The sequence below is a fragment of the Acinonyx jubatus genome, chromosome A1 (assembly GCF_027475565.1).
Source record: "Acinonyx jubatus isolate Ajub_Pintada_27869175 chromosome A1, VMU_Ajub_asm_v1.0, whole genome shotgun sequence".
NCBI classification, from domain to species: Eukaryota; Metazoa; Chordata; class Mammalia; order Carnivora; family Felidae; genus Acinonyx; species Acinonyx jubatus.
Genome location: NC_069380.1, coordinates 118,014,814 through 118,021,971, shown reverse-complemented (window position 1 = coordinate 118,021,971; position 7,158 = coordinate 118,014,814). Strand labels below are relative to the sequence as shown.

The following is a 7,158-nucleotide window of genomic DNA, read 5'->3' as shown; positions in this document are numbered from 1 at the left end:
CAGTCACTTAAGTGTCCGACTCTTGATTTTGGCTCAGGTCATGATCGCATGGTTTGTAGGATCAAGGCCTGCATCAGGCTCTGCACTGACAGAGTGGATCCTGCTTGGAATTCTCTCTCTCTCTGTCCCTGCCCGGCTGGTGTTCTCTCTCTCCCTCTCAAAGTAAATAAACATTTAGAAAGAAAGAAATGTGAAAATTATCTCCTTCACAGCTTTGCAAATATGTTGCCAAATAATTTTGCTCCCAGAAAGCATTGTGTCATAAAGCTTTTGTCAATTGTTCACGGAACAGATTGATTTCACAGGTTCCTTTGAGCCAATGACCCTTCAACAATGGACACTCAGCACCTTGTAGAGACTCTGAGAAGTCTGAATTAAGGAATAGAAAAAGGATGAATTTCAATTTAAGTTTCACTTTGGAAGGAAGAGTCTATAAGGCTGTAAGGCTGGTCCTTGAGTATCTATTTCAGTGTCTTCAATCCAGTATAATTTTTAATACAATTAGCCATAAACAAGGACAGAGAGATATTTCTCTTTTCCAGAAGTGAACCCTTGGGCCACAGCCAAGGCTGTCACCTCAAATGAAAATAACATGATTTACCACAAGAAAAGTTTCCGTCTCCTTTTATCCAGGGTTAGAAATAAGGGACCATGTGTGACAAGTTTGTTCAGAATGCTAATGATCCCATCAGATTCTAAGTCACAGGATGCAAAGTGATGGGCTAAAGACCAAATCTGGCCCACAGATGTATTTTATTTGATCCACTGTATGTTTTTCATGGAATTAGTTGCCAATATAAAAACTCAGGAGAATGCACACAGAACCCTGGTTTTCTCCCCACCACCCACCTTAAAAAAAAAAAAAAAAAAAAAAGATCTAGCAAATTGGACTTATAATCCCAAATTATAGTGACAACTAGCTGGTGTTGAAGTTCAAAGTCCCCTGACTGCCTACTTTCACATCAGAGTCTCCCACCCCTGCCTGTTTTCACTCTGATACTGAAGAGTTTCAATTAGCTGTTCCTCATCATCCTGCATGATTTTCTTTTTTACAGCCTGCCCACCTCATCTATTTATTCAATCTCTCTGGGCCCTGTGTCTAACTACTGTCTGAAACAAACATCACAGGTATTGTTGTTAAATTTCCATCCTTGTGGTTGAGAGTAAACATGCAAGTGTTCCCATTGTGGTTCTACCTTCATTCCACATTGGGGGGCTGATCACGTTAGTTCCGCTGGAACTTCTGTTTGCATGTGGTCACTGGGGGGGGGGGGAGGGAGGGTGGAATCAGAAAAAGGACAAGTTGTGTGCCTCCTTCAGCAGCACATATGCTAACATTGGAACGATACAGAGAAGATTAGCATCACCCCTGCACAAGGAGAGAAAGGACAAGTTGAGGGAAAGAATCACTTATTTCTGTGACTCTGTATAAGTAGGAGGAAGACTAATCCAAATGTGTGCAGTGTCCATCAATATAACAGCACATGTTGTATATTTACATATACAACTAGTGCTATATATACATCTCTGTGTATAATCAGACACAAAATCACTTATGCTGTCCCCCAGGACCAAGTAAGGTTTGTTTTTTTTTTAAGTTAATTTTGGCTCTGCAATTCTTTTATTCATTTATCTAATTTTTTTTATTTACTTAGGTTGCTTTTATTATCATTGAACTATTATCAACATAAAATTATAAATTAACAGCAAAATGTATAGAGCTTCTGCCACATTTATATCCCAAATACATTGACAATTAAATACAAACAAAGTAACACAAACAATAAAAACCAAGTGACTAACACCCATTTAACATGGTAGTTGATGTTGCTTTGCTGAAGTAAGCATCAACCAGGACACTTACTCTATGATATGGGTTCTCGTGATGAGATCATACTGTACAAGTCCCTAGTACCTTTTCTGAAATCCTTGAGGCAAGATGTAATAGGGAATTTTGAGTTTTTCTTATTTTAGAAAGGGACATATACAATAAACGCACTAATACTTTGTAACGTGCTATGGGACTATTCATAGTAAATGGGATAATTAAAACTATAAACAGCCTTGTCTGGGTCAGGTTTCATACCTAATAAGTGTATCGCAAACTTATAAAAGATGGCTGGATCATTTAGCAAGTTCTCCAGCCTCAAGAGAATTATTTAAATTCAATGATCTAATCCATGAAATAATTTAATTAGATTAGAGTAACTAGCCCATGACCTGCAGCCAGAAAGGAAACCAGGATGTTTCTGCATGGCCACCAGAAGTTACAGAATAAATAGTGTACTTATGATAAATGTGTCCCTTAAGTAGGTATATACCATATACAGTGCCAAACTATAGGTTAAAATAAGTACCCAGAGATAAATGACAGCAATGTCTGGACTCCAGGAACTCCTACCCAGTAGGAGAGACAGTCCTGCAAATGAACACCTGAAAATTCAGTATAGTGAGAGTAACAGTACATACATATGGAAAATACATATTGATGCCCTGAACAGGAGGAGATTGGGGTATACCTTTTTTGGTCTGTGATACTGGTGTCTGAGTGGGTTTTGAAGGATGAATAGGAATTCACAAGACAGTGAGATGTTATTAAAATCGATCTAAGCTTTTAGAGACAAATGAAATAATATTGTAGAGGGCACTTGAGGAGAAATGAATTTTCCTTTGATGTTTACCAGCTGAATCATTTATAGCCTTCTCTGAGCCGATGCCCAACCTAATGTTAATGATCTCCTGCACCAGTCATGAAGGTTGAGCACACATCAGTTTGTGGCATCTCTTTTCTCTTAGTAGGGAAGAACATGCAGTTCTTAGGCCTCACTTTGGTCCTACTTGCTTTCTAATATTGAAAATGCTAAGTGAACCAGATTCTTATCTATTTATTAAGACATTTGCTGGGTTGTCTAAGGCATGTGGCTTCTCCACCCTTTCCCCTCCTTCCTGTAACCCCCCCGACCAGTTCCTGTCAGTGGGAACTTGAAAATGATAAACCTAAATCATTGAGGCTGTTGTAACTCTTGAACTTTTCATCGATCAGCCTCCCTCCAAAGGAATGAATTCATGGGAGTAATTCCTTCAGTGCAACGCGGAACCTCTGCTGGTAGCTGGCTGGCATACACAGAGGGCTCCCGAGCACAGCCCAGATTCATAAGGGTCTCCACTGAAGGACTGATGATTAGCATGGATTTAAATAAAGATTCTCTAAGTATCTGTTCAGCATTCATTCATCAGAGAGGCAGAAAACTGCATGGAGGCTGGGCAGGGAAAAAAGACCTTGGTGGCTGCACTCAGTCTCACCACTAGTATTCCAAATGACCCCCATACTTGCCCTCTCTCTACTGCAAAAGTGAGACCCCACAGAGAAATGGGACCAAGTCTTTTAGAAGGCCATTCGTCAAGCACCTAATGTGACTATACATGTCCCTTGGAAATCCTACGCCTCATCCCTAAGCAGCCCTTAGAATAAAATTCCAAATTTATGCAGTAGACTCCTGACTCCCGGAGAGGAATCCAGGAAAGCAGAATTGTCTTCATATTGCAGTGCCATTTGGGTGACCCTTTCAGGTGGCACCTTGCTGCCATCCCTAAGGATCAATCCTAATCTCTCCTAGAATTCCATGAAGAGAGCTTCTGAAGAAATAGAGAAACCCGCATGAACGTTTCTATTCTGAATCAAACAGGCTCTTTCCCAAACCCTTGTAAATTATTTCTGAAAAGGGAATTGTGAAGTTGATTAATCTCTTTCAGATTGGATAGAAAGATGCTTGGTGCTAGGGACAGAAAGATGAGCACATCAGCATCCTTGATTCACATTCTAGATTTATCACTGGGCATTGCGGTTTGACTGAATTCCCAATGTTAAAATGACAGGTGCATTATGGTTTTTCCCATGTTCCTTTAAGAAGCTCAGCTGAGTGATGTGTAAAGTGTCAATCCTGCCCAAACGGCATGGTTTGGGGGGCTCAAGTCATCATGAGAGGCAAGGGAAGGGCTTTTCTTGGTGACGTATTCACATTACAGCAAACACAGGGTTTGGAGAGCTGGTGTGGAATCTGTAATGTAATGTCTGTGTTTTGTCATCTCAATCAGTGTTCATCTTACTGCTCTCCTTTACAGTTTGTGGTATGGTTCCCCTTCACCACATTCACACCTGTCTGTGCAAAAGGCTTGCATAATACAGAGTGTGGTTTAAGATGTGTGAAAACTTCATCCAGATCTTGGGAGATTGCCCATTTGTCTTTGATCTCAAAACCAGTCAAGGGGAAAAACTATGTCTATTTCTAATTCTAGCCGTATGCAAGTTAGAGAGAACTATATCCTTACAAAACAAAGCTCAAGAAAAGGAAAGAAAGATGAACTTTCTTTACCGTACTTTGTCACAGATTTTTCCAGTTGAAGCATGTTTTCAATCTAGAGTGGTGTAAAAGAAGGCAGATGTAGATATGGCTGAGGACTGTGTATGAATGAAGCAAGGCAGGAGATTCTTTGGTATGCTGGAGAGCAAGAGGAGAGGGAGAATGGAGCAATCAAGAAGGTGAAATTTTGCCTTCGACAATGGGACTCTTCACCAGAGTCCCAGTGCAGATTTCTTGTGAAAACCAGTCAACAGGCTGAGTTCTATGCATGGCTGTCACAGAGCACAAATGCAACAGTGTGCAAGGGCCAGCAGAGGCCAGAGAGGAGTTAGAAGGAAAAATGAGGATGCCTTAGGGACTCCTAGGAAAAGACAGGCACCACTGCAGGCCATGTCACCAGAGTCCACGCTGAGTTTGAACATATCTGCAAGACTCAGAGGCTTCTAGGCTGCATTGTAGCTTTCCATTCAGTAGGTCATAGAAAAACATTGCAAAGTCCATGAACCCATCATCTGAGAACAGAAGAAAAAGATACATTGTAAAGCAAACCACCAAGTGATGGATTAACAGCATTATACATGGAAAATACCTCATATCATAAATCATCAGTATCCAGGGGACCCAAGTGTGAACATATCTGTAGATAGACTTCAAAGAATTCCATGAATACTCTGAAATTATGTGCAAAATGTTATCGGTGGAAGTAGCTAGCATTTATGGAATATTCACCATGTGTTATTGTGTTTAATGCTTAATACATAATTATTTCATGCTCACAACAACTCTGTGAGAAAGAAACAAACCTGAAAATCAGGGACTTTGAGCTAACCTTATGAAGGTCACACTGCCAGTGAGAAGCAGAGCAAGGTTGTGAACTTATGTCAAAATTATTAGCGTGCAGGCTCACCTGGGTCCCAGTAATGTGCCCTCTGAAGTTTGCTTAATCTAGAGTCGATTTTGTTACCATTTCAAAAGTTTTTCTATACAGAAAAAAAAGGATTAGAAAAATTGACTGATGGGCCTACTGGGTCTCAGGTCCTGTTTTCCAGGGGCCTAAAAATTCCAGGCACCTTCGTGTATCATACTCCATTCCATCATTGCAAGGGGTAGAAAAAGCTCCATTTGACAGTCAGAAACACTGACTTCCGAGTGATCAAGTCACACTGCTTTTGGTAACTGGAAGTGAGTTTGCACCCTGGTTTTCTACTCCACCAACCTATTATCAGTTCCAAAGGAGCAGTGGAAGACTTTCCAAGAGGCCATGCTGGTGGACTCTTGAGGTGGAGAACAGTCATCCAGAAGGCCAGTTGATACATTGTCATGAGATCCATCAAATCAAATTGCAGTTTGAATGCTGCAAAAAAACAGGCCTCAAGAGATGTGACTCTATTGTTGGACATAGAGACCCCTAAAACACACACAAGCACAACAAAGTCATTGGAGACTTTTGACTCTGAGCTTGTCAACTCTACTGACAGAATAGCCATCATACCTGTTAAGAACTTCAGAGTCACTGTGCCTGCCTGACCTTTATTTTACTTGGTTTTTACTATTCTTATAAATATTTGTATTTGAAAGCTATTAAATATTCAGTTTCACTTGTTTTTCAATTGTATGTTGTGAACACTCTTACAAATTACTGTTATTTATACTAGCATTTCATTACATTAAAAGAAAATCCTTAAATATACCCCAAAAAGGAATTTTAAATAAAGGTAGATACAATGAGTGCTGGTATGAAAGTATCTATGGTTTGGGCAAAACTCTGTCCTTTTAAGGGCAGAAATCTATTCTGTATTCCAGACATATGAAGGATCTCCAATCAGGTATTCGATTAACTTAATATATTGGTTCTCAAAGTGTGGCCCCTGGGACAGCCACATCAGCATCACCTGGCAACTTGTAAAAAAAATACAAATTTCCAGACTCCACTCCAGATCCACTAAATCAAAACCTCCAACCTACATTTTAATGAACTGTGCTGGTGACTCTGATGTACCCTAAAGCCAGATAATCACTAAGCAGTGTTTCAGTCCTGATGTTGTTATGTTATATTCCTCATTTTTATAGATCTTAAACTATAAACTCCAAGATAAGCAGTCCCATAACCTAAAACTAGAAATTTGGTCATCTAGATGTCCAACATCAAAGTGGAGATGAAATCGTTTGAAACTGGTCATGGAAGAGAATCAGGCACGTTCTGCAGGTTAAGTGGAGGACCATTGTGGTTTCTTTCTTTTTTTATTTCATCTTCATTTTTAGTGCCTGTTGATTTTATGTTTTATTCTGTAGTATCTGGTTAAATGGGATAGAAATATTTTATTCAAGCAGTGATTTGACGTGGGATGACTTATCTATATAACCCTTTATAACATATCATCAGTCCATTAGAGAAAAAAGAACACAATCTTAAGTAAAAGCGACCTGCTGCTTCATTTTTCTTAAAATGTGTGTGCATGTGTGCATGTGTGCGTGTTTGCGTGTGTGTGTTTGTGTGTGTGTGCGCGTTGTATCTTTATCTTGAAGCATAGATGGGGGAATGACTTCATTAGTTTCTTTGGCATGCCAGAGCAATTCATCTCTGCAATATCCTGGTTTTCTAATGTCTGTGATTGGGGGATAATTATTCTTTTTACTTGTTAATCTACAGTTAGTTCTCTTGTGATCTTGAGAATGTAGCCCATTAGTCATCATTGTTCTCCTATTGTACCTGCAAGAATTAGCCACATCTCCAGAGCTTCTACATTGGTATTCCTTTCTGGCAGAAGTAGAAATGCTTACAATTAGAACACAAAGT

At 39.7% G+C, this 7,158-nt stretch overlaps 1 non-coding gene across 1 annotated transcript; it reads left to right on the top strand.

Moving 5' to 3' along the window:
- Positions 1-1,307: 1,307 nt before the first annotated feature.
- On the top strand, positions 1,308-1,415 carry LOC113595002 (U6 spliceosomal RNA). The gene has a single exon (XR_003415475.1). It is a non-coding gene; the product is annotated as a U6 spliceosomal RNA (small nuclear RNA).
- Positions 1,416-7,158: the final 5,743 nt, after the last annotated feature.